The following is a 27675-nucleotide window of genomic DNA, read 5'->3' as shown; positions in this document are numbered from 1 at the left end:
TCATGGCCAAGAATTATACCGCAGTGATTCGGCCAAAGTGTATCCAGCACTGAAATTATATTTCATTATTGTGATTAGCGTCGTTTGAGTTTTGTTTCATTCTCAAGTTCTCATCCAAACTTGTAGTAAAACAGATTATTACAAATTTAGAGCCGAGTTTTGAGACCGTACATAGACGAGAAAAGACGAGAGAAATGAAAAAGGAAGAGAAAGAATGTGGTAAAATTTATAACTGTTATCAGGCAAACTCTCAAGGATATCTCTTCTTACTTCCGAGTGGATGGCTCGAACAATGTAGCTAACATAACCTAACATAGCGTAACATAACGTAACATAACATAACCGCGATACTTATGGAAATGCTTTTTTAACCCCTACAAAATGGTGTATGGATATGTATACGGAAGTAAATAGCTATATACCTACCCGTATGTATCTTAGGAAGATAAAATCTAACGCAGTTTCCTACCCATTCGGTTGTGTGTGTATATATATATATTGTAACGTTAAGTCTTTTCTGCCCCTCGTCGAGCGCTAATTTGTAACGCTAGATTTTGTTATTTTCGGACGAGGACTCACCGTTGACACTTTGGCGCGATTCTCTACTCATCCGCAATATTAAAACACAACAAAATAATTAAGTTGGGCGCCAGACGCATTAGCGTCGATTCTCAAATAATAATATAAATCAATAAAATTAACACAAGATAGTACAAAAGGGATAAGTAGAGAACCCGTTGTATGGCTGGCTAGGCACAGGTACGATCGCGTACATCCCGGTAGAGTGGCGGAGGTCAAGGCAGCTAGCAGTAATTCCAGAATTAAAGAAGATAACCAAATAAAGAATAAACTCCAATTAAAAGGAAAATGAATAAGTCAGTCGATCATGTATTCTCGAGAAGGTTACATAAGTGAGATGTTATCGGTAGCGGTAGTAAATAAAACAGGTAATCGTTGTTTATAAAAATATCGGTAGAAAAGCAGTAAACGGTAGCTGTAACACGAGAGACGGTAGTTAACAGAGAAAAATAGACGTAGGCCGAGAGATGCGATATAATGCAAGAGTTGACTTAGAGCTACACGTCACTGGGCGACGTGATCTTACCCAAGTTGCAAATGACACTACGAAAATTATTATTCTGTTAATTAAAACGAGAGAATTTTACTGCGATCGGTAGAAAACAACGAAACGGTAGTTCGGTAGAGGTACGACAAATTTACCCTAAATTATAACCAAGATGAGAGATTGATAGTTAGTAACAATTCACTAAGTTGGCAAACGATCGACTCGGTGGTCTTCGGTAGTTATTCATACGGTAGATTCGATAATTTACAATCATTACATAGTGGAGGAATTAAATAGTGGATTCCTAAATATAACTTTTGAGAGAATACCAAAATACAAAGTTATGAGATTGAGAGAATTTCGGAGAATTTAGAAAAATAGAGAAACATACAAAAATACACCGCAATACAAAAGAATAAGTCACAGAACTTAATTTAACAAAATACAGGCAAATAAATAACAGGCAAAAATAATATAAAATGGTCAATAATAACAAAGAAAAGTGCGGTAATATCTAAAAGGGTGATTCTACGCCCGCTTGTACTCCAAGGAACTCGATTTACGATACAATAGGCACAAAAATAAATAAAAATATACTAAGCAATAACGGAAATAAAATATAAAGCGCACTACTATTACAAGAAGAATATGGAATAAAATAGGAAGCCAATAGGGCTCAAAATACGATAGAAAGTACGGAAGCAAAATAATAGAGATTCACAAATAATTAGAAAAGTCTTAGATACAAGAGATAATTATTTGGCAGTTACGAGGTCGCTCAGATACGAAAATAATGAGTTACTGAAATCATGCAGTCACACGGAAGTCGTGGACCATGATTCACACAAAATGGCTTCGCAAGATGCAATCAAGAAACAATAAATATAATATTAATGACCGGAATCATGCAGCCACACGGCAGCTTACAGAAACCTTAACCATGGACCATGATTCACGCAAATTCGATAAATATTACGACAAAGAATGGAAATTGTGAGCAACTTCGTAACAGTACAATTCAAAGGCAAAAGCCTTACCTTAACGGTCGATCTCAGGCACACAAACTGACTCTAATTTAAATTATACTATAAAATAACAAAACTGGGAAGGAAAGGAAAAGAGAAGGAAAAGAATTTAGAAAGATAAAGGTAGCGGTAGGATAGACGGTAGAACGATAGCGGTAGGATAGACGGTAGAACGGTAGCTTAAAACGGTAGTAATGGTCGGGAGAAGAATCGGAAACGAAGCTGTTCCTCAACAGGTCGAGCGTAGAATAGCGGGTCGTAGTTCAGCTCGCCGATCTCGCGGTTGTCGTGAGATGATTCTTCTTCTTTGATTGGTCGCTTGACCCCCACCGCAAATAGGCCATCCCCCTGTGGCGAATATGGGTTACTGCGTGGTCGTAAGTTTTCCAAAAATTACCGCTAGATGTTGTGCAATGTGCTGCTCGCGATTTCGTCGTTGACACCAACTCGTACGGTTTCATAGTCGCTCCAGTTTGCAGTCCAGGCTGCCTATCCTCGGGGACTTCTTCGACAGAGGCACACACAGGGTGCCTCTCGGTCAAAGTTAGCGGGTGGAGAGTGACGCCTCATTGTTCACCTCCACCGGCTTTTGTACAGGCAGTAGCTAGCTGCCTGTACCTGAGGTCGTGCAGTCAGACGGTTGGCCAAACCGTGGACCACGACCCACACAATCAGTCCTCGTCGATAGGGAGGCGGCTAGTTCCTCTTTGAAGAACGATGCCCCCGGCCGCCGGGAGGATTTTTATCTCCCTGTTCACCGGCAGTCGAGGCGATACGGAAGGTGCGGATGGCTGCTACCCCAGGTGTATATAAAGGTGCACCAAGGTAGCCAGTGTAGTCTGGTGAGACCGTCAGTAGGCGAAGTCGTCGAGAGCTGCAAACGGTAGATAGTGGTCCCTTGTTGATCGGGATCGTAGTCGTCCAAGTACCTTGTTAGCTTGCGCCGAAGCGCGAAATAAAGAATTTACAGAAAAGAATTAGTTAAAAGTAGATATTGCCTATTTTGTATCGAGTTCGTTTGGAGTACCCTGCTGAGGACGCGTAAATTAAAAATAATAGCGGTTGTGTGCCCTTGTGACGGGCGATTCTGAAACGCCACGTTACAATATATATATATATATATATATTGTATATATATATATATATATGTATGTATGTATATAATAATAAGAACGCCTGCGGGATATATATACCAAGAGAAAAAAGCTGCGCCGACTTATTATTGGTGCACTTTATTAGTGATATTAAAACAACATTGCGTAACGCGATATTATATCGGTCCAACCTTGAACTCCTGCGAGTTAATAAGGATAAACGACGTATATAGAAAATAGAAAAGATTAAGTACATGGCTTTGTTTCTTCTTCGTACTTTTCATGACAACGTTCGACCTTGCGAGTGATTTGCTTGCCGATTTATTCTAAATATTAAGTCAAATGAAATTAATTCCCCCAAGTATTTGCGTCACAATATAATTTTCACGATGCCAGGTTCTCGAAGCTTTTGCTTTCGAATGTAAATTTTTTACACTGCGATTGAAAAAAAAGGAATAAATAAAAAATACCATTCCAACGATATAAAAAAAATTCTAAATTACTTGATAGTTAAAGTTTGTTTCGTTAATTTCAAAATTCTCGCTGCTGTTGAAAGAAACAGCTTTTTTCGTATCAATACACGTTAATCGTGCGTAGGAAAATATCTAAAAATTCAATGTACAGCTCTATAGCGGTAAACGGTTGGATTTGAGCGTTGAAAGCCACTCAAATTGAGCTAGAGCACACCTCGAGTCCAACTAAGTGTATACCACCTTCGTGCGTAAACGTACATTTCGGCAAACAAATGCAAACGAGGGACTCAGTTTTCGCCCTCGGACGTTAATGTCTCGAGACAGAGATCCTCCGTTAACCAACCTTATGAATAACTAATTCGCAGAAATTATCATAGGCATTAGTATCTGCCGAGTGGTGCTGGTATGCTAATATCAAGGTACGGATATACCTACCGGGTGTATAAGCAGGCGTACCAATGATGAAAGTGTTGTTTTTCGCAACTGCTCCGTAAAGATTCTCGCAGTTAAAAGATGAGTCTGTGAAATGGGCGTTATTAGCTGATTTACTCATTTCATTTGTTTGCAAATTATCGAAGGACCAATACATGCAAAACAGTTTTGTTATCGATCATTCCACGCTTCTAGGCGATTGATTATTAGTCAGAAAAAATCAATTTTTATCTTTTCTTTTTCTTTAGGAATCACAGCTTAACGAAAAATAAGGGATTTTAACAGAGATAGATCAAACAAATTTTCAGCCTGATGATTCAAAATGATAGATCGATATCGTGAGGGTGGTAGATTGCGTAACTTTTATTCCCTTCGGTAAAGAATCAACGAGAAACAAAAATGACGAATACAATACGAATGAAAAGATACGAAATGACGTTTCAACATTGTTGCGGAGTACAGTGCGTTTGCAATTATTAATTTATAAACCAGACCCGCTTTATCCGTGAAAGTATTATTTATTGCAGCGGTAAACCACCTACTAAAATGGAAAATAGATTTCGCATGCAGAACGCGTGTCATTTGTTTGCTGCTGCCGCTGCCCTGCAACCGGGGATGTATTAATCCGTCCTGGATCTGTACAATCGATAAATTGTCGGTGATGAATAGTTGAGTTCGGTTTTATGTATCCATGACGAAGTTACGCACGGCGAAGCTCAGCTGGTTTAATTTCTATGTAAATGGATTTTATTGCGAGACCTGCAGGGATTGAATGTCGGGGTGACGCGGTGACTTTATCGAAACCATTTCAAACTCGCGGCGTCGCGTCGTCGGTGCAGATTGTTCTTCAGGATTTGGCTAATCCGTACTAACTCGTCGTTCGCAAATTACACGAGCAGAGTTTTATTCCTCAGCACAAGGTAAGAGCTATAAATTGAAATGAATAAGTAAAGGAATAAAAAAACTAAAAGCTCGTGGATCGAGAATTTCTTTCCTCCCTCGGCGTAGCATCTCTTTTTAAACTAAAAAACTTGCTGCCGTCGCCGTTTCGGACTCGTAAATGTAGGCAGTTACTTTATATTTCAAGAACGCTAAACGCAGCGATGTGCGTCGCGGATTGGCTGGATAGTGCGGTTCTGCCGCCGAGGCTAAACTTTACAGCTTTAAGAGGTTTACAGCCGAGCTCTCGCATGTACCTTGTATAGAGACCGCACACGCGCCGATAGGTATATAATGCACAGGTGACGGCTTTCGAGGAGGAGGTTCCTCTCCCTGAAAAGCCCGTCACGTTTTATCGGTTAACGCTACACCGCCGATCGCATCCATTCATACATATTACATGCATAGCTGTTTGTGTGCGAGTCAAGATAAAGAATTCCTCTCTATCGATTGATGGATGTACAACGTGCATACTACGCGTACCAATTGCGCGCGTATCCGTCAATGCAGCCTACGTGTGGACGCATGTTTAGATACCTTATATACACCGAGCAGCAGGAAGCGAGGTATCAGCCTTTGAATCAGCCTTCAAATCCCTGCTTTATTTTACGCTGATACAACTCTTGAGAGAAAATTTCATTTCCTCGACAGAGACACTCGGTACGGTACGGTGGGGTGTAAACGTAGGTATGCACAAGGGTTTCGGAGTACAGAGCGAGGTGGAAGGCAGCCTCTTGCAGGAACGTTTACGAGCGCAGGACACTTTCAGGACGAAAAGTTCCTACGATGTTCTTCCTCACCTCCTCGCTCTTTTCTTCCCTTCGTATCTACTTTCCCACCATAGATTCTACAACACACACACCCACACCCACCATCTCTTTCAACGAACTTTCAAAGTTATTAAAACTTTCCTTAATGGCGGTGCAGGTTTTAGATTTGATTAGACAGTCGTTCAACCTCCGGAGCGGAATCGTTGCTCAGGATCTTTAGCAGCGTGTATATGCAGTATATAGTATGACTGTGCAATACCTCGATTCCAAAACAGGAGAATCAACTATGTGTAGCAACAGAAAATGTTCCAATCAAGTTTTTGATTCCTTTTTCGTATCCTGTATAACGTCTTGAAGGATAGTTTTTTTTTTACCGCATCGGCGTTAACGTCGAGGCGGATAAACAGAGAGGTCGAGTGGCTTTTCAATTCGGAAGTACGGAACTCTCCTCAGGCAGGATCTAGACTGCGAATTTTATGGCTCAACGCGTTACTGTTTCCTGCAGGCTATACAACTCTGTGCTGCTCGTATATTCAAAAATGGATATGACATAACGACGTCTTATCGCACTCAGATAGTTTACCCTACGATACTAGTGCGCTATATGCGTAACCCACGCATGTCGGTATATAGGTATATTTTAAACCATACTTATGAACTCGGGACTTGCTTCGGTATAAGTGAATGTTGTCGTAAAATTCGCCCTTTGAAAGTATGGAATAAGAAAAAGTGAACGGGGTTGGGGATGTGAGTGAAGACACGCGTTAATTCAGTTCGGGAAGGTGACTCAGTTGGTATATACGTGATATCTGAAAATTGTAAAGTTGCTAGGACGAGTCTTGGGGAGTATTTCAAAGAAATATTATCGACGACGATACAAGAATAAGGTTGTTCCCAGCCGAAAGTCTCAAATAACAGAGAAAAAACTTGGGGAAGCGGAATGAAAGGAAAAAAAGGATATGCCAAACACATCTCATTAAGGGTTGCTTGTTCCCAAGCAATTTCGCGAAACAGGTTCTTGGTAGAATTTCCATAATGTACGTATGTTGCTTGGTAGGTATTCCGTGGTTGAGTCGGCGGGCATAACAACCCCGCAGTCTAGTCGTGAGATGTAGAATGTTGGCATTTCTCTACCATGTTGCAATTAAAAATATGACCAGTCAAAGGATGCCTACAGCGTGTAACAGCGGCTCTCGAGAGTCGAGAGGTAAAGACCTGGAAGAAGGATGAAAAATAGTGCGAAGAAAATAAACAAAAAAAAAAAAAAAACACAGCAAACGGTCAGACTCTTTCGTGTATCGACCCAATCGTCGATGGAAACGACAAATCCTCGGCGACGAAGAATGCTCGACGACTCAACAACCGCGAGTTAGAGATAAGTTATCTGTTCGAGTGGCGGAATCAACGATCACGAAGGAAGAAGCGCCTTGCAGTGAGATGCGGATGCAGTCACTTGGGGGCTGCAGGCGAACCCTCCTTGAGCTTGGAAGCTCCGGGAGCGGCGTTGCGCACAAAGGACGCTTTAGGGGAGGAAATTATTTCAGTGCAATAATTACGCAGTACGCTCAAAAGCCGACCGACAACTCGCTCACGCAACGGTCTCACTTTGAAAGTGAGAGGGAGACTCGTAGCAACTTGGGGTTATAAATACGTATATCGTGGAAGCCATTAGCGGGGGCGGCTTCTACGCCCCTCAACGGAGACAGTTACTTGTCCACGAGGATTCGGCCGCCTCTTCCTTCCGCTCCTATAACACGACCCGGTTTACTTCTAGCCAAGAGTGTGGGGTTGGGTATACCTTGAAAGGTGTAATTAACTGTTATTGTTCACTGTGTGACGTAAAAGAGAGACAAGGCTGATACACTCGAGACGGCTAAGCACGTATGGATAGTAGAGGTGTATCGGTTATCCGCTTGAAACGAGGCTTTTCACAACGATAAAACGCAATCCTGACACTCTTTGCTTTACCAAACGATTCGATACGTAAATGTGCAGATTCGATGGGTTGAATCGCACTACGGAAATATAGTGGAAAGTGATTTTACCCCGTTGCAGAGAACGATGATAGATTGAATCGTCGTTATTCAGAGGTTGTTACGGTCAGGGTTGTATTCTGCACTTTCCGCAACGATGCAATATGTATGATTGTGGAGATCGCTAATCGGGTGTGTTAATTTTTGATCCGGTCAACAATGATTTAGTTATTATCACGATGGCACAGATTTGAATCGTCATTATTGTTTCAAAATTAGGACGCTACTGTGATTACCCTGAATTCGCATCAATATTGATGGCAATGGTTGCAAGTATTTCAGGCCACTTTCCTACAACCCGAAGTCTATTAAATTAAAGCTAAAGTGATGCATCGATGAAATAAATATATTATCCATTAACCGCGCTTCAGTAATTTCCAACTGTGCCAATTCACCTCGCGTATATAAATAACGCGAGCTGTCAATTTTCCGGCAAAATTATTACACGCGAATGTTTGTAATTCCAGTTAATTACCCCCATCTCGTTCCAGTAAATAAACTTTTTCTTCCCAGTCGTTTCTATTTCTCTTTCTGGAGAAAACATACATCTGAAAAACGAACGTTGCGCGCAACGGGAACAGGCGTAATATAAAGTAGAAAAAAAATGTTCCGGAGCTTGAAGGCAGAAGCTGGAGGTAGATGAAATAGGCATAACTTGGGGAGAGAATGAATGGGGGCAGTTCCGTGACGCACTAATGTGTTTTGTCTCTAGGTCGGGGATTGTAAAAGCGTACCGTCCATTTTCGCCCAGTATTTCTCCCTCCTTGGTTTCAGCCGCCTGGCAGAGAGCGGTGGCTCCTATTTGCCGTTGGAACAAATTTATCCCCAAATTACCATCAATGCACCAACACCACCATTACCACCACCGGCAGTAGCAGAAGCAGCAGCAGCGGCAGTGCGGCCGCTCAACCCCCAGGATTCTACAGAGCAAAGGAGTTAATGGAGCGGCTAAGTGCACCATAATCACGAAACGTAAACATAAATAGAGCACACACAACCCTGGAGGCACCGGGACGTGTATTATTATCCTGACTTACTCAAAGACTCCTTCATCTTTTAGCGTACTTAGGCGCGTTCTTACCCTCCGGCTCTAATGTCACGGTAACATCGTTCTCATGTAAAATTTTCTCCGGTATATTCCGTATTACTTAGATAAACGACACACGACCGATGACTAATCTCCGAACGATTGGACGGTGGCGAAAATTTTTCGATTCCACTATTTTTAAGCGCACAAGAAGCTGCGCTCTTTCGGACATCTCGTCGCTGATATTTTCTAATTTACCATTTTCATCCACTCTCCGATCTCTTCTCTTGCGTACATCTTTCCATGGTTTTTACCCTCTTCAAGCTTACCCGAGAAATCCCGCAACGGCAATCCAGGTAAATGCATTCCGCCAACATGCGTTACGTGGTACATTAATTTTGAGCAGTGTTTATAGTTTCCACCGTGTTTCGAATCGTAGGGAAATCCTTTATCCCGGTAAAACCGCTACGTTTCTCGGGTGTTCCGTATTCTTCTACTCCTTTTCATTCCTCCCGTTTCTACTTCTTCTTCTTCTTCTCCTAATTCTCCTGCACTCTACAGCCGGCAAACAATCAGGGAAATTCCTCCAGAACGGAATTTCACTGGCAACCGCTGTAGAAGATAAACCAGAATCTGGCTCTGCCTGTCGAGTCTAACACACGCGAAATATCGATTATCAAAACCCAGTACAAGCCTGCAGGACATGTACTTCAATCCTTCCACCACGCGATTCCCTCTCGGCGGCTGTAAGTCAACGTCCCGAGAGTTTCGACGCTGCCAAAAAGTCTTCGAAAGCTAGATTCTCCTCTTTATTTACTGCTCAGGATTTAGGACGCTTTGCGAATATAAGGTTTGGGATCTACCTATGCCGCATTACCTCGTATAAGAGATTTCTTCCCACGTATGTATCAGTTCACAGAGCTGCGTATCTCCGTTACTCGGAATCCGATCTTATTTTGACGAATTTATTTCGACTTTTCGAGAAGAGCAGGATAACGGAAAAATAAGGATAGACCATATCTCAGTGCTTGGTGAAAATGTGTCGGTTTCCGTTGGGGTAATACAGTTGTATTTTTTGCCACCCCAACATCTGCACCGTATGGTACGTCTCACCTGCATGTATAGATAAGTATTGAGAAAATTACTGTCACCACTGTTGTGAGATACTAGTGAAATAAATGTCGCGGTAACGAAAAAAGCCCGTACACGATTTTTTTCGTCGTGTGTAATATATTTAAGCGAGGAAAATCGAAAACGGGAAAACCGTTGAAATGCAAACAGTTCTGAAAGGTTTAACAATCTTTTTCGTCGCATTAAACTTTGCTCATCCATCAACGGATTGGAGATAAAACACGTTTCCCCAAAGACGGCAACAGTATTTGACCTTACGTCTTAAATACGCTTCAGAAAAAGGCGGCTACGTATTTACCAATAAACTCACAAGCTCTGTGCCGGCCGTATTCTTCTCGTCCAAGAAGAAAGTTCGAGAAACGAAAATTGTTACGCCTCTTTCAATTTGTTCATCCTCCTCAGCTGAATGTTTTACCGGCTTTCAGTTATGCTCACTGTGAAATAGTAAAAAAAATTGTTGAAAACGCAAGAAAGAAAGCAAGTCGTGACCTTCGAGAAAGGAATTTATAAGCGATTTCATACGGCCAACCGTGTAAAATGATTCAAATCACAGAATCAATTTTCCTTCCCTTCATTATTTAAAAATTTAATTTCATTTAAAAATTCCTCGCTCGGGAGGGACTGTAATTTCTTATCCCGCCTGGATTCGTTTTATACTTGACTTATGGGGGTTTCCAGGCCCCGCGGTATAACCGGAACCTCTTTAAATTCCACCTTCCATTTTAATCTGACCCGTGTCTCGCGGACTAACGGACGTTCCGCGATCAGTATTGATGACGCCGCTCCACCACGTTTCCCTATAAATCATTCAGCTTCCCCTTTGCTTCCCCCCGCAGGCAACGCTTTCAAGAATAATTAAGGCTAGACACGAAAGTTCGAATTGAAGCATCGAGCAGCTCGGACGAATTTACATTGATCAGCGTGTTTTTATTTTCTACATTGAATTTTCTTCTTATTTTGCGCATCATGACGTCGCGCATTTTTGAAAAACTCCTGCGATAAGTTCCAGACTTGGTAGCAATTGCGTCAGGAATGAAAAAGCACGCAGCAAGGATTTTACGAAAAGTTGGAAAAACAAGCAACATTTTTTTATGTAGATTATATGTTTATTTGCCTATCGTGCAACAATCCAAGTGGCTACTCGAGGCTTTAAGCCGATCGCGTGCGACCTGAACGTCGACGATCGTCATCGACTACCGCAACCATCCAGCGATGCAGTTTACAGTGCAGTTCGCAGCTGATCTGTGACCAAATTAACCTGAGTTCACTCTTATCCTTCGCGTTTGAAAACTACAGCACTGGCTTATCGTCGTTCTGATCTTTAACGTTGCAGGTACTCGGCTGCATGCGTTTTGAAATAAAATTGCAGGAAAAATTGTAACAGCGACATTCCTTGGTCTTAGGTTCGGTAGAACATTAATCAGTTGACAATTCTGTATCGATATTCAAATACTTCACATTTATTCGTTTCCCTGATAAAATGATTTTTTTGTTTTCGTCAAGGATCAGTTTGAATTATCATCAGGTTCGAGTTCGAAAGGTTAACGTGATGATTTCAGTTTCTGACAAAAGACATAATTTAGCAATTTTGGCTTTCTCTGAAATTCGGTAAACCGTAATGACGCAAAATATTCTCATATTCTGTAAACTAAAATTGTAGATTAGTGACTTCTGAAAAACGTTTTGTTCTGTTAATATTACTTACTTTAACCTTGTTGATTTTTTTTGTAAAACATAGTCTAAAGAATGAGATTAACCAATCTTCCGATGACCCTTTAAAGGCATAGCTGATGTTTAAATTTGAATGTACTTAAATTCACAATATTTCAAAATTGTTGACGCTCGAAAGATTCATCCGAGTCTCGTTTTGTACTCAACGTTCGTTTTACCTTCCATGCTGCGTGAGCTGGTACAACAGTCTTAAGAAGAAAAAGTATTTGGGTCAAGGCAATGAATGAAGGGTTGGTCTCAGCGTTGAGAACTCGGTGCAGGGCTTTAACACTTGGCATAAACCTAAGGGTACCTCGTAATTCCCTATTTGTTTTTTGTACTTTTTTCCTCTCCCGGTTCCTTTATCTCTTTCGTTTTTCTGTTTTATTTTCAAAGGGAAAAGAAACGCAGAAAGAGAGAGAGAGAAAGGGGGGGGGGGGGGGAGTGCAGAAAAAAACGATGCAGGAGGAAGAGAAGAAATTCATTTGTGCGACCAGAAACAGGTGCGAGAGTTTGCCGCGTGCTTCGTGTCAAGTAACGCCGATGTAAATAGGAACGTAAATGACAAATAAAATTAAGAGGCTGTAATATACGACCTAATAAACGTAGAAGTTAGTTAAAGACCAACGGCTGCGGGCTACGTGCCTTGACGATTTCACTTGAATATAGAACGTGCACTTGCATGTCGTAGCTGGAAAACTGACATTATTTTTTTTCCCTTTTCGAAGAGAGGAATAAAGTAGGAAACAATGTTCAATGCCCGATGATTGCAATCAGGGAGACATCTGTACAATGAAATCAAAATTGAAAATGTTTTAGTCTATTTTATTATGGAAAATTTTCCTGCCGCAATTATAATTACCAAGGTTTTCTCACTCCTTGGTATAATACGTCTTGTATTCCCTTCGGAGTAACCTAGTAACTCGGATGATTTTCTTTGGTAAAAGGAGAAGAGCCGTGAGTTTGTCAAATTAGTAAGGTCTCACATGTTACACCATGAACGTCCCCGACGCGGGTGTTAAATACCAAAGGTTGGTGGGTGTTAAGAATTCATCCTCCGCTACTGATTATCCGGTGGGCGTACACGCCGAGCTTAGGTTCGGGTTGGCTTACGTTACGCTTATCACTTATGGTCCCGGGTGAAGTGAAGTTGTACGCGTAGTCTGCTCTGCGGTAGGCAGACAGGCGACGAGGCCGGGAGGCGCAGACTTACTCACCCCGGGGGTCTGAAAGCAGCCTTCCTTCCTTCCTTCCTTCCTTACTTGCTTGCTTCCAGTGTTGGAACTTCAGGGTATGATTGATACGCGAATTTGAAACTTGAATGAAGAAACATGATCGATTTAAAACATTGATACCAACCTACCACTGCATCGTTCCGAGCCCTTTCAAATCCCGCGCTATAATTCTGATTGATCGAGCCTCCCTTCCTGTACCTTTAAAACCTTTCCGTTGTAGTTTGCCTATCCCATCCCTGTCATATTATAATATAACCTCAGCTGATGTGAGTTCAGCTGTGTTTGAAATGTCGCTACGTTGGCATCGAAGTCGATGAAATCGCGGTTACGCGTAGGTTCATGTATAACACACGTTCGAATGTATGTACGAACAATGTGCCGCCCCACGACGCGCGCATCCCGTGACTTATTTTTGGCGCTCGTGTATCGTCACTTTCGATCTCATTCGACAAAAAATTCTCTCTTTTTTTTTTCATCCGAAACCTGCAATTTCCCTCCGGCGAAAAAAGCTGTACAACTGATGGGAAACATTCGCGCTTCAGAAGAAGCTCGTCTTCCGGGAAGTCTGTGAAAGTTTTGATTGTTGCCAAAAATCCAGGGTTTCCTTGTATCTCGCAAGTTTTACCTTCGTTTCGCTTCGTTTTTTTTTTTTTTTTTTTTATTTCTTTCATTTCTTTCTCCCTTTTTGCCTCGCCATGTCCGATTGAGCGATAGGCTGAAAGCAACGTTTGAAACTTTTCCAATGCCACATAATACCTATCGTGTTTTGTTACCTCCACAATATTGCAAAATTTGTCTGTATGTTTTTATGAATGAAAAAAGACGTTGTATCATAATCCGTTATCGAATTAAACCAATGTAAATTGAAATCTGACAGACAATGAACTACGATGACAAATGTTTCATTTTTTCAGGATCATCGATCCCCGATCCAGGTGCCAAGGACCGCGGCGTAATCGGTGAGTTAGAAAACCGGAAGTTTATTCCATTTTACTCGGTATCGAATGTAGCGCTTATTATTTGCCGGAATATAGGCGAAGCAGACTTAAATTTGTCGTCGCGTATTCGTAGCGACACGGTTTCAAACACATGGCTGGTGGTAGCTAGGTAGGCATGTAATATATTTGCCTGTCCAGGATACTTTTATCATGCAAATAATTTCGCAAATAACCGTAGGGTACTTTTACCTCTTTTACTCTTCTCCCCCAAAACTCGGCTCTACATATTCACGTCTCTTTCCCCCGTACCCTATCCCTTTTTTTCGCGTAGCTTCGTAATAACCAGTATATTCACTTGTTCATTATGCCTCTGTGCGCCTCTCGTTTCCCCGCCCCGTCCCGCCCCGATCGTTCGCCGCGGGCACCGTACCAAAAGTTACAAAATTATGTTACAAATTGAGTACCAACGTATACGTACACACGCATGCACGCTCGATTTCCCCTAACCGATAAATAAATTCGCTCCCTAACTCTCGGCGCGGGCGTTTTCTTTTTTCTTGTTTTTTTTTTTTTTTTTTTTTTTTCTATTTTCTTTATTTTTTCGGACAAAGCGGGGGCGAGGAGGTTAAAAAAGTCCTGGGAAACACGTATGGCGCGTAACAAATGAAATAACTAACCAAGTCAGCTAGTCATTATTATTATCATCATTATACTATATGTCCTGCAGGCAGTAATTATTTGAAAATGATGATAATAGTAATTAAATAACTTGCGCGCGACAAACGCCCGCCATGCACGAGGCGCTCGAATATTTGTCGAAATGATTGTATGAAATTATCACCGTATTTATTTCGCATGACGGATATTCGACCGGCAGGGTTTTCGCTCCGAGTCGCGTTTTAATGGCCCGAAGCATTTTCCGAGACTCGATTAGAATCGCTATGTTAAATACGCATTCGCTAGACGCGGGGGTGTAGAAGCAGGTGGCTAACATCTGTCCTCGTATGTGCAATAACCCAAGCAACGCCTCGTGACCTACAATGAACCTAGGTTATATGTATAACATGGTAATGCGCATAACCGTGTTGTTGGTTGGATAAAATACGCTGCTGCGGGGGGTGTCGCAGCGTGTCCCATTTGTTATAAAAATTCTCATTCATCTGCGTATTTCTCAAAGTAGAAAATGGAGAAAGATTACAAGATGAAACGGTTCCATTAATAATATCGATTTTATCGAAGACACCCGATCAATCATTTCACAGAATTCATCGATGACTTCGTCAATTTTATACCAATTCTGATTTTCGATATTTCGTCTTTCTACACTTTGATTTTTCCATATTTTCACTTTCCATTGTACACTTAAAGGTTCTGTATAAAATGGATATTCGCGTCTTGAGAAAGGCCGGTGTTCCGCGCCTTCTGTTTTTTTACAAATTTTTCGACGTCTTCCCCCCTTACCTCCGCCCAAAACGAACGTTTCGTCAGCTGACGAATTGTGATTTAAAGTGACCACCACACGACCCTTCCTCAATCTGTGGGTAAGGACGGAGGCTTTCGTGGTATTTTGTAATTCGGTCCGTGCAAATCGACCCTCCTCGCTACCGCTTTCGTACTCCACCCTGACGTATCGGCAATGTATAAATCAGAGGCGAGACCCTCGGGCGGCTGGTTGGGCGAGTGCTTTTGCCTTCAGAAATTCGCCCGGGTCATGTTGATGGGATCGCTTTGGGGTCTCCGGGACATTTTACCTCGCAAATTAATAAACTATCCAGTCTTTGGGGCGAGGTTGTCGCCCGACGATGGAGAACCTTCCTTGGTTACATTTAATGTCGAAGCGGATACACTTTGCGACGTGTCTATTGTAAAACCGCGACCAACATGAGCAGGAAGAAAGATTACATGTGAGAATTAGATCGTTCGCTTTTGTTTGAGATCGATCTGTTTCACTCTCGAAGATTTTACTCATCGTCTTCTCTATGATTGGTTATACGAATTATTCATCGGATATAAGAATAAAAAAAAAAAAAATAACAAAAAAAAAACCTAAATATGATTAAAGCAAATATTCAGCGAGATATATAAAGGCGAGGTTCAACTGCCTCACGGTTCTCGTGAATTTCCTTTTAATACACTCAGCGAGTAAACCCAGGCATGATGAAGATGCTACGTTAGCAGGGAAATCCTTTCAAGATCGACCCTATATGCAAGTCTTTGATCCTTTTTACTTGGCGGAGGAAAACTTCGGCATAGTGAACTAAGTGGGCTTTTTAATTGGTGCGGTAGAAAAAGGAAAAGAGAAGCTGAAGAAAAAGAACGACGAATGAAAAGTAGGAGGATAAAAAATATATATATATATATAACAAAAAAAAAAAAAAAAAAAATCTCCGTCTTCGTTTCTTATTCAGAGTTTATTTGAGCCGTAAGTTTACCTTACTCTCAAACTTCATTCAGTGTACAGGCTATCCTGCGTTCTTAAAAATCCCCAGTATTTTATTTCCGTCCTGAGAATTATTATATATTATAAAGAAGAAAAAAAAATATTAAACGATTTTCCTATTCTGAATTTGAAATCTTACGCTGCATGGTATTGATTTTTTACTTGTCATCACCTTTGGTGAATATAATACAAGAAAAGTATTGGTTTCGGTAGAAATTCACTTTCTCTGATTCTGACGAATCGTTACGTTTTTGAACCTTCAAAATCTGAAAAACAGGCTTTTAGAAAATGATGGTCTGGATGAATAAATTTGAAAACTTGCAGGATTTTACAACCAATTGATAGGGCTGACAAATAGATTGTTTCGTTCAATTTGATGATAAATCGATGTGAATATGTTTTACCGAGAAACCTATACCTTTAATGTTAGTTTTGTTAGTTGAATCTTTGTGATTAAATTCAACTGACTCATCAACACAAACATCTATACTAAGTTATTTTAGAAAAACAACAGAAAACGAACTCGATGTCAAAAGCAATGTGTGTGTGTGTAAGATCGGATTGCTAATTTAAAAATAACAGGTGAAGTGTGTTACCGCGACATAGTTTGTAGAATTTTCTGACGAAAAGAATATTAGTTATTTTGATTTTCATTGATAAAAATAAATTATTTCATAAACGTATCCTGAACAATTCAGCTCTGAGTTTTGAAAAAGTGCTGTATTTCCGTGCATTAATTTTACTCCATACTCCAAATATGTACTTTCTGCACTCGTTGTGGTGATCAACCCCTTTGATGTATTTCATAAATTTTCCACACAGTTTGTTTCCTAGTATGTTTTTTATACTTCGTTTTTATTTTTCCACATATACGTATCTATAATTCATACATTCCGCACGATGATTAACATCTATATGATATAATTCCTGGTATTTTTACTGTCCTGCGATCAATGATGTTGCGGGTTTTCTGCAGAAACACATTTCAGATGTTATTTATTAATTTATAAAATGAAAATTCGTTTACGAAATTTCGTTTGCGATACGTACGTACTTACTTCGGATTCATTCCATCGGACACACACACACGCATAAGCACATAATACACGTATCCTCGTGACTGCATCACACCTGGAGGCTAACAGGGTTAGCCGGCAGAGCATACAGGGGGTTGCAATAATCTGTAACATTCGCCATGATATTATTCATGGATTGAATCAGCTCCCGAGAGAATGATGTAACGCTGCAAACAAACATTATTACAACTACTACGAATGGGATTTCTGTCTCCGACGATAAACTTTGACTATCGCGTATATATACGATGACGATATATTTATTATGCATAACTAGTTGCCGCAGAGCGTATCTACTAGTGTATCTTGGCACTCTCGGAGCGATCACGCTTTCTCATCTCTTTCACTCACGTTCTCGCTCTCTTGAGCCATCGAGTCGAATAACCAAGATCCTAATTGTTCCTGCAGCTATCAATGTAATAACGCCAATTATCGTGAAGCTTTTGTCGTTAACTGCGCAGCGCCGCCTAGCCGCGGGCATATACCGTCCATTCCCTGTAATACGCGGAGCATGGCGGACGAGCACCTTATTTTACAGCTGCTGTCCTTTCCACATTCTCTTTTTGTAATACTTAAGTGGCGAAGGAGAGGAGAAAAAATTAAAATATATACCGCAGGAAAAAAAGACGAGAAGGATACAGCGGCGTGTGAAATGCAGAAAGGAGATCTTTGAAATGCCTAAATTGATTTTCATGCAGTAAGTGCAACGGTGTAGGGAGAAATTCATTTTGGATGAAAAAAAGAAATGTATCGACAAATACACAGCCAAAGGTAATAGAGGTGAGCGAGCGGGTGTCGCGCAATGACTCGAAATTTAGAAATTAATCGAAAACATAGATTAAAAATCTCGAAAACCGTATTGCCAACATTTACATGTATTTAAACGAAAAAAAAAAAAAAAATAGCACGGAAGTCAAGAGGGATAGGAAAATAGAGGAAAAGAGACAAAGAAAAAAGATACACCAAATATGGTAAAACGATTTCAAAAGCGAAATTCAATTTACGCTACCGCACAACGTGCAGGGGAGGGATGAAACGTGTTACTACTCGTGTTATATTCCTGCACGATCTATGCGTATCTGTTCATAGATAACAGAGATTTTGTATTTAGATTTTTGTCACCATCGCATGTGGATGTTCACAATACACACAGACACAAACACGCTTCACCAGAGTATAATACCAAAGCCTCGATATTAAATTACATTTCACCGAATTTTTGTAATTTATTAAAACTACGTAGATGCAGCTTTTTGATTATGAAAAAAAAAAAAATTAGTCACCATTGCTAAGCGATACGAAAATGTATACTTGGTTTTTACTTTTTTCGCAAACAATCCAAATGATGTCGGAATGAATTTTATCCCTTACCTAACTAGATTCTCAATCTTTCTGTCAATTTTCTTTTAATCGCGTCGCTGCACACCGTTCAACAACTTGTATTTTCTTCATTTGCTGATTATAATATATCATATACGTCGAACGAGGTAAGCGCAGTTACTTATCCGTATCCATAGTTACTTGTGCGAATAAGATAGTGAGGATTAGGAGAAAGGAAGGGATGGGAAAGGAAGAGAAGGTAAGGGCAGGGAGGAGGAACCTAGGATAGGACGGAGCGATCCGGATCGTGAGGAGGAGGAAGTTTCATTAATGATTTAGAAGATGCAAGACTATGCGAGAATTCCGCTCGAGCATCCTGCGCACCAGTAAGCCTCGAGGAATTACTGATTGTAGTATGCGCCTTGTAGGTATAACCTGTGTATGTACTATCATACATATACCTAGGTCGGGATATTGCACGGCTGATAGCATTTAGTTCGAAGCTCCTCGCGCATTGTGATAGGAAGTGGTAGTTATGTAAATTGGTTTAAAGCGACGTAATTGGTCAATTTCTGTGGTAAACTGCCCCCCTCCCATACCCTTGACTCTTCAACCCTCCGTCTCTCTCCGTCTATATTTCGAGCTGATACTGATGCCCATTATAGAAAACATTTCAAATTCCGTTGTTTCATTTTTGCGTCTAATTAGACACGGCTGGCTAAAAGCCAACCACCGAACCGCAGAATTTTTCAATTTTTTTTATCTTGCAAAAAGAAGACCTTAGATTTTGGCAAATTTATACTACGACCATCCAAAATGATAAACGAAACGCTGTCCAAAGATAAAGCGAGAAAAAAAACAACTACCGAATCGCATTCGAAAGGAAGGAGTGAAACTACGGGTGAAAAAATAAACCCGTTACCGTCGACGGGAACGTATTTCGTAATAGTTTTGGGCGACATAGTTTCGATTGGAAATAGAATGAAACGGTCGGCGAGCAGTGCTCTTGATCGAGCGATGTGCACTCAGTGGGCACACAACACCACGGGGTTTTCTAGCGGAGCTTAATGGGAATCCCGTGGTAAAATAATGTTTTTCCCGTGATAAAATTTGGGTCAGGATCGAATCACCTCGTCGCGAGTTGGCTGTATATGCTCAATTGTTATTAAGGGTTCACCGTTCGTTATGTGTATTCGTATTGTACGATTTGATTGATTGAAACAAGCGTCTCTGTTTTCGATCTGATCGATCCTGCATTTTTATTTTTATTTTTTTTTTTTCACAACGTTACATTATCGCTCATTTGTTTATTCAGGTTTGATTTTTCATTCCGCGTTTAGCGTCTTGCTTTCGTTCTAGAAGTTCCCAATTTTAAAACGTTGAAATTATAAATCACGCAGAGAATTTATGTTGCACCTGCGGAAAAATTACTTTCGAATATTTCAATTACTCGAGTTTGAAGATCAAATTGATAATATCTCAGGATAAACACATGATAGTTTCTACCTAATCCTAGAGGAACGTAGAAAAATACTGAATTAAACGTACTTTTAAGTTTTTCCTGCGAGGAAATTAAGTCGTAACCTCGATTGCGCAACCGTACAACCGTGTGGTGTACATTTCTCAGGAGAGATCAGGGATAGAAATTTATTTGCACGGCAAATTTTCCCAACCGAATACCATTCAGGTGCATGTATATAATAATACATCTGGGATAAATATGTGAAGGTATATATTTCTTAAAGTATAAATAATGTCAAAAAAGCAGCTGCAGCGCCAGCAACGCCATCCGCGGGTTTAAAATGACGGTGAAAAATAGCAAACCACCATTTCTCATCATCCTTCTCCCCCCAGTTTAAATGTGCTACGCTATTTCAGCACGTGCAGCAGTTTTCTCCGAACTAACTTTCTGTTTTTATTTTCTTTTTCATTTCTCAAATTGCCTTGAGCTCTCTCTCTCTCTCTCTTTCTCTTTCAACGAAGACGCGCTGTTTCTTTTCCGTAAATATGACCGTTTCCGAGTAATTCCCTTCGTTTCGTTCAGGGGCGAGAGAAAATTGACGATGTAGAGAAATGCAGGTAATCATCTTTCGCTCGTGAGAAAAAAATATCTGCGTATCGATTTTCTGATAAAACTTGACCTTAATTTTGTGATTTTTCATTGATAAGGTGTAAAAATAATATTTAAAAAAAAAGAATAAAAAATACAGAGATAGTTCAACTTTTTTTTCACTTACTTTTGGAACGTTAAAATTAATTAAAGGGCTGAAATAAGCCGGAGTGAGTATATCATACCAGTTATATAAACCGAGGTGGGAATTTTTCGGTATCGCTAAAGCTCAGGGGAGACGAAGATTGCGACGGGAGTCTAATTCGCGTGGGGAGTCGCTCGGTCGTTTGGCGAGCCTGTTGACCCATAAAATCGGATAACAGTGTCAATAAATAGCCGCATTATCGCGGTCATTAGCAAGGCAACAATTTATTGCGGTGTATCAACAAATTGCTACTTACTGTACATTAATACTAACGTTATTATTATTTATTTATTTTTTTCTTCCAAACCTCACATCAAACCTCAAGAAGTTGTTGCAAATATTCTTCGCATACAAACAGCGAAATTTTTGTAAAACGAGAAATCTGCAGAGGCTAGAAAATAATTAATTAACCTTACGTTGATCAACGGACGAACGAATGGACGAAAAATTTTCTGAAAACGACGAATCGGGCTTTGAAATTTTCCAGGTAACCGCAAGGGCGACGGTAAATTCGAGTTAGTCGGGCTAGGCTACGTCGTATCATATACGAGGCTGTCTCCCGGGGTCTGGAGGGCATATCTGTTCTCGTTGTATGCACGTACAACGTACCACCCCCGCAATCCCGGCTGTCCGTGAACCCGTGCTATGTACGTTACACCTATATATATAGGTAGTCGTACCGTCTGGCATGCAGGAGTCGAGGCTTTTGCCTCCCTTAAATCACGGCGAATCGTTCGGCGACACTGTGCACTGCGGTGAGGTATGTGTACGTACACACCCGCCTGTACATGCGCGTGTATACCTAGGCGAAAACCGCTAAAAATCGTAGAAAACTCGACCCAGTTTCGTGTTTATCGAAATATTGCTGCTTTTGCGTCCTCCGCACAGACCTAATAAACCTACGTACAAGTATACGCGTTATACACACACACACACACACGTGCGCACACATGAGACGTGTATATGTCGTATATACATGGTACTCCTGCATACATGAATGGATTTGGATAGAGTAGGTATGTGCGTGTGACGAGTCACAGTTTTATTTGCGTAAGAGCGATTATTACCGTTTCTACTCTCTTCGTGCACGGTGAAATTGTCGTTATGTACACGCATGCGTGTATGTACGTGTTTCATTTTTCATTTTACATTTTATCCGTACATTATATCGGCCTGTAACACGGCTCGTGGTATTTTTTTTTTTTTCCTACGTTTAGCCGAAAGGGTGGCTCATAACCTGAGGCGTACGTATCCGTACACCATCCTAGGTGTAAAATCGATTTACAGATGTAATCTACCTTGAAATATTACCCGGGATGCTTCCACCTATTACACGGGTCCGCTTACGAGAATCCCGTATTTTAAACACATGAAATTTGATTGGTTTTTTTTGTTTTTTTTTTTCGTGACCACCGTATGGACAGATATTTTCCGATTCATTGAGACGGTCTTTTGAAATAATTTTTTTTCTTTTTTTTTCCCCCATCATTTTTCACTGGGAAAGAAAACTTGGCGACAAAGAGAAAGAAAAAAAAATTGGAACGAACTTTTCTTGGCTTAGCTTTTCTCCGATCACTTGTGCTTCGGTTCTTGCCGCGTACAGCTTCAATTTCAAAAGACGTTAGTGGCAAGCCAAGGGAAAATGGCCGAGTTTAAATGCTTTCGCCTCCAAAGCGAACCTGCGAACCTTTCACCAACTCTACACCGCAGCTGAGCACTGAAACGTGCTTTGGCAAAAATATGTTCACTCGCAATTTGAAAGTTTTCAAAAACGTGGATAAAAATGTCCATGTCGTATACTGTGTATAGGTAAGTGTACGAATTTCTAGATCTAATGTCACGGCTTTTTGAAAGTGAAAAACGACTGATAATATTCAGTGATGAAATGAATCTAGCAATATTCGATTGTAACTAGGATTTTTGCAATTTAATTACTACCACATCTTTTACAAGTGTTTAAATGTTGGCATAACGACAATTTCGCCGTGAATGTCACAACTTTCAAATACAATTTTACATCGGTAAATCCTGAACGATTCCTTGTCAAATCAAAGAATACGCGACTGTACCTTCAATGTCAAATAACTAAACCCGGTATGTTTGTATAATAACGAAATAAAAACAACGAAAATTAATTAACGCCCATTCAGGAGATAAACTCACTCGGCAAATACCGGGTTATATAACATACATACCGTACTGCGCTTTTGGATGATATATTAATTTTTTGGGTCGGACGAAGAGGTCGGAGGAGGTCCGCGGTCGCGCAAAGCTCCCATCACATACACACATGACGCTATAAGCTTGACACGCCCGTCAGACAAGCTCGGAAGCTCGCGATTTTCGCACAAATCTCGCGGCACGGCATGGTCATTAAATATGAAAAGCTCAACGGTTTTCCTAGTCTAGGTTATATATTATAACGCAACCTCAATTCCGTGGCCTAGATCGGTTTGCGCGGTGGTGAAAAAAAAAAAAAAAACTGTGATAGGCAAGAGATAAGTGAAGTGATGATATATCGTGAAACAGTGGTGAGAAATATCCTAGCCTAGCTAACCATACAACGGCTCTCATATGACGCCTTAGAACTTCTTCACCATGCATAAAATTATAACCAACGAGTTCAATGATCATACTTCGCCTGCAAATGTCACATCAAACATTCGGATACACACTTTTTCAATTTCTACTGCGTCGTTGGATCGCTGTTGCAATTGTTTCCATTCGTCATCTTTCCGTACGAGGATAGGAAAAGGGGAAAGAAAAATTCTCTAGTGAAGAATAGAATGAATACAAACATGATTTTAATTTAATCATCACGATCAGTTGTCGCCGCTCGTATTGGGTATACATACGTACACGACGATCGAGCGAAAGAGCCGTCTGATCGTATAAACGTTTCAGTGATTGTGGTAGAAATTTCTTGGTGTCGGTACGCGGTGTAGATACCGGCTGCTGTTGGGTTGTAAATTGATAATTCAGGTTGATTCGAATATCCGCCGTCTAATTCGGTCGCTCGAAGCGTCGTGACGCCGGTACAACTTGCTAATCCTAATAACTTATTAATCGCAGGCTGTTCGACTCTCTACTCGATTCTCGTCCTCGCCGATAACCGTTGAATAATTGATCGTCGAAAATGCAGTTCGTATATGTATAACATGTATATACCTACGTAAGTGCCGAATGATTAGCAAACAGTGATATGCCAAACCTGATGGCTCCGGTAATACTGTCAGTTTCCATTTTACCCTTAATCAACACTCGACCCTCGATGCATTCGCAACGATTTTAAATCGTCGCCGCTATGCAATCCGACAAAAAAAATATTATCCCTCTGTTAACCGAATTCCCGCGGGGTGAAAAAGTTCACTTTACGCTTCTTACTCACTCGGCAGCTGCTATATATATATATACACACACACACACGTATATATATATATATATATATATACATATACAACATGGAAACTTTTCCCGCCTGCGAAGAAATCGAACGCAGCAACCGTGACAATGGTATTTACGTTAGAGTTTCCTCGAAGTAGTCTGATAAGGGTTGAGGATCGAGTGGCTGGGCTGCACAGAGACCAAAAAGCCAAGTTTCTCGCTCTCTGGTATTTGCTTGTTGTGCTGTACCTTATACCGCACGGTCTAGTCGTTAAAAAATCAAGTATATAAGGGTACCGAAAAAATCGATGTCAATTTTCACTCTCCAGCGGTTGAATAGCTTGACGAAAAAATACTCCTACCATTCAAGGGTGGGAGTGAGAGCGAAAGAGAGAAAGAGAAGGATAAAATCACTTGAACGCTCGTGTTTCACTCAACTCTTTATTTTTTTTCGGTTTCGCTTCGGCTTTTCTCGTTCAGCACGTGTAATGAATTCGCATTCCCGGTAGCTTCGCTTTACACGTGCGTGTGCGAACTTCGTCGTCGACGTCGCAATTGTTAGTGGTAGAAAATATAAACAAGTAGATGAGCTTTTTTTTTTCTCATACCGTGAGCTTTTAATCTCGATCACGCGAGAGTTGCGGCATAAAATCATTAATTAAAGAACAATGAAACACTCTCCCCCCCCCCCCCCCCCCCCCCCGCCCTTTGGTTTCTCCGTATTCGGTATGCATATATATACGTAGGCACATTTAAACGGATCGCGTGCGTAATCGTTTGCACTCGTGTTTGTAACCTCAGACCTATGTGTGTGTGCGCAGGTGTAATTGGTTGTACAAACATTTCGGTCCGTAAGAGCACGCGGGGGAAACGCGGAGCTATGACAGGTAGGATAACCCTGACGTACGTTGTTATTGTTATTATTATTCAAAGTGAAATATGCGACAGGATGAACGAGGTACGCACCCCGTGCACTCACGCAATAATACACGTGCAGGATGCTAAAAAGTATTAACATTCACGGCGAACCTGCGGCGGAAAGCGCGAAACGGGAAAAGCGGTGATTTTATAAAGGCGGCGGGTAGAGAGGGGTAGGGAAAGAGTGATATGAAACGTTGAGACAAAAAGACACGGGTTTGCTGGCAACTGTATCAACGCTGCTGTACGTATTCCACCTGTATACGTATGTATTGTAGAACGTACATACTTACGGAACCGGAACTCGCGGCAAAGAGCTCTGCTCGCCTTGCCGCCGCGCCGCGTCTCTTCCGTCATGCCTGCAGAGGGAATAAAACGAATCTGAATTAGTGAAATTAACTTTATACATAAATGGAAGCTCATTTGACTTCATTTGTACAGAGGAGCGAGGCGACTCTGCAGGCCGCGTTGTACTTTCACCCCTTTTTCCATCCTTTTCCCCTTTATCCTCATCCCACTTCGTTCTCGCGCTTTTCTGCCACCGCCCAACAGCAGCAGGCTTCTTCTTTCTCTCTTTCTGATTCTGAGGGTGGCAAAAATTATATTTCACAGATTCACTTCCCGCGGCTAAACTGGAAAATTACCTTTCGCGTTAACAATACTTGACTCGCATTTCACGCTATTACACGCCCTTCTCACTCCCTTCGCGCCGTTCTTTGTTTTTTTTTTTTTTTTCAAATTTCATACAATTTTTTTTCTGCTTTTAATTATGTCGTTCCGAATGTACACCTGATGTTCGCGTGTATAACGAAACCATCTCCGACTTTTCAGCAGAATTTTCAAATTAACTGGAATACCTGTTGTACACGTGTGCACGTACCCAGACGCATGTGTGTGTGTGTGTGTGTGATCAGCCCGCGATCACTCACAGAATGAAAACAGGCTGACTAAAATTTGTCTCGCAATTATTTTCAAACGGATAAAAATATTCTCTTTCAAAACACCGCGATTTTAAAAAAGCTCAACGTACCAAACTTGCTTGTAACTTTAATTGAAATTTAAAAAAGACAAAAAAAGAAAAATCGAAAACTCGTAAGGCAACCAGGTATTTTCCATACTAAAATGATCCACAGGTATGTAACGAATGAGAATTGAATCAATTTAGCGATTGCGTGAAAAAGCTGGAAGGCTGTGCACGCTGGCACGTACAACGACGATGATAAAAATAAGAAGGAATTCTCAGGAAAGGGTTGACAAGCTCTGATGGCGCAGTGGACACAAGCTCATACGAATTTTCGTGGCCCTCGGCGCGTATCTAACCTAGCCGTAACCTAACCCGACCCTCGCTGACGACGGTCCTCATTGTTCCAAGATAATAGTCCCCCCTGCTCCTCTATTGTCTGAAAAAGTTGCAAATTAAGTCGCCAGCATCCGCCTCGCATACTTACGGACACGCTCGGCTCGCCCCACATCCTGTTTTGGCACAATTTTTCACTATACACGCGTCCCCGTGACGTCGCTGCTGCTGCTGCAACACCGTTATTAAGAAATATCGTAAACCGTGTCGCACCGCGGTGAAAATAAAAAACGTGAAAGAAAAGAAAAATAATATCACACCGGGCAAGCATACACGTGTGAAGTAACGAGCAGAGGGTGAAAAGAAATTCTCGCCGATGCAACGCCTCATGCTGGCGCCATTTTATTTCTTGTTCTTTCGAAATTCTTCGTATTTCGACTGTGCTTTTTGTCTCACCGATGTATGGCGTAAGAGTTGTGACGATTTTTCAAAATGATGTATTATAGCATCAAAGAACACAGGAAGAAAATAATGCGAATGAATTATGATTCGTTTTTCGTGGTTGACGATGCACGGAAGTCGTGGATTTAATTTGGTTGTTCTGCTTACAAGAATCGATACTTTTTATTTCTTGTCACGATATTTTTGAAATATCTATTTGAAAATACAAAGGAAAGCTCATCGACATCAAGGATTCATTTCAAATTGCTCAGGTATTGTCAGAAATTTAGTAGATTCGTTTGACAATGAGTTCAGTTGACGATTGTTGATTTTTATTCAAAAGACTGTTTTTTTCCAAGTCACTGAAACAGATTTTCTTTTTCGTCAGTAGTCAATTCATCGTTGACATTTGTCGATCATTATCAGTTTCAGTGCAATAATGATTATCGGGACTGAAAAATGCTGATTTCTTAGTCGGAGACATTTTCGAGCGGACTTGAATCGAAGTTTTCTTTCGAACTAACTGAATCATGAGAGCACGCACATTTCACGGATGATGAACCATCCCAAGAACGCGAGCTGCGGGAATTCCATACGGCGTCAAAATGCGTACGTTCTCGCAAATCTCGCGGCGCGGCGGCGTGCAAGCGAAAATTAGCGCCTCGCCTCCT

The 27675-nt window shown here is 41.0% G+C and overlaps 1 protein-coding gene and 1 long non-coding RNA gene across 3 annotated transcripts in view; one reads left to right on the top strand and one right to left on the bottom strand.

Moving 5' to 3' along the window:
- LOC124176689 overlaps positions 1-2271 on the bottom strand; it is a 31772-nt gene extending 29501 nt beyond the window's left edge. The window contains exon 1 of the long non-coding RNA XR_006869437.1: positions 2169-2271. This is a non-coding gene — a long non-coding RNA (uncharacterized LOC124176689). The remainder of the gene's footprint in view (positions 1-2168) is intronic.
- Positions 1-27675, top strand: part of LOC124176683 (leucine-rich repeats and immunoglobulin-like domains protein 1) — a 308596-nt gene that overhangs the window by 75222 nt on the left and 205699 nt on the right. For both annotated transcript variants that reach the window (XM_046558264.1, XM_046558263.1), the window contains exon 3: positions 13850-13894. The gene's annotated coding sequence lies outside the window, so the exon portion shown is untranslated. The remainder of the gene's footprint in view (positions 1-13849; positions 13895-27675) is intronic.

Source organism: Neodiprion fabricii, chromosome 2 (assembly GCF_021155785.1).
Source record: "Neodiprion fabricii isolate iyNeoFabr1 chromosome 2, iyNeoFabr1.1, whole genome shotgun sequence".
Classification (NCBI taxonomy): domain Eukaryota; kingdom Metazoa; phylum Arthropoda; class Insecta; order Hymenoptera; family Diprionidae; genus Neodiprion; species Neodiprion fabricii.
This window is presented reverse-complemented; position numbering and strand designations above follow the sequence as displayed.